Consider the following 1064-nt stretch of genomic DNA (forward strand, 5'->3'; position numbering starts at 1 on the left):
ATCCTTTCAATAAACACATACTGAACACCAGTCCGGTCCCTATCCTCCAACTGCTGCCGGGGGCATCTATCAGAAATGCATGCCTGATCCCCTTTTTTCTTTTCTTAAACCCTTCAATAACTCTCGATTGCCTGCAGAATGAATTTAAACTTGAGCCCGACACACAGTGCTTTCACAGTCTGGCCCCATCATGTCTCCAACAACTCCTTTGTAGTTTCTGGAATGAAATAGGTGCCCTCACAACTTTTAGACAACGCATGCCTTCACAATTGGTAGACAACAATCAAAGTACACACTTCCGTGATTCCAATTATAAACAATAAAAATATATGGAGTAAAAAAATAAAAATTCCTCCTCACCCTGCCCTTCAGATCTCCTAATTTTACCCTCCTCCCCAAGATAAGAACATAATAGTTTAGGTTTTATCTTTAGAAACTTTTTTAAAATTACACTCACATACATATATAATGCATATATGAATATATTGTTTTGATTTCAAAAATAATAAATGAGGTAATACTATAAGTATTATAGGCAAAATAATTTTTTTACTTTACATTTTAGAGATCGTCCCAATGTCTGTACATATGTATATCTATCTCATTCTTCCAAAGAGCTAAATCAATTTTCATATTATAAATATATTAAATTATTTAATTTCCTTGATGGACATTTAGGTTGTTAATTATTTTCCACAAATTGTGAACATCTGCAATGAGTCAGACTTATGCATGTGTATAAGTATTTCTCTAGAACAAAGTTTTCAGTTGGAATTTCTGGGTTAAGGATATGCTCATTTAGAATTATATTAGGTACTGCCAAAATCTGCCAAAATGCCCTCCATAAAGACGGTACTAATTTATACTTCCAACTTCATCGTATGACTGTTTTTATTTTCTCACAAACTCATCCAATCCTGAACTTTATCACTTTTCAATTTTATTCTGTCCAATGGGTTTTTTTTTTTTAAAAAAAAAAAAAAAAGATATTTCATTCATTGTCATATAAACTTTTATCTTCCTGGTTATTAAAGAGTATGTAATTTTTCCAATATTTATTGGCT

The sequence above is a fragment of the Pteropus vampyrus genome, unplaced genomic scaffold (assembly GCF_000151845.1).
Source record: "Pteropus vampyrus isolate Shadow unplaced genomic scaffold, Pvam_2.0 Scaffold104, whole genome shotgun sequence".
Classification (NCBI taxonomy): Eukaryota; Metazoa; Chordata; class Mammalia; order Chiroptera; family Pteropodidae; genus Pteropus; species Pteropus vampyrus.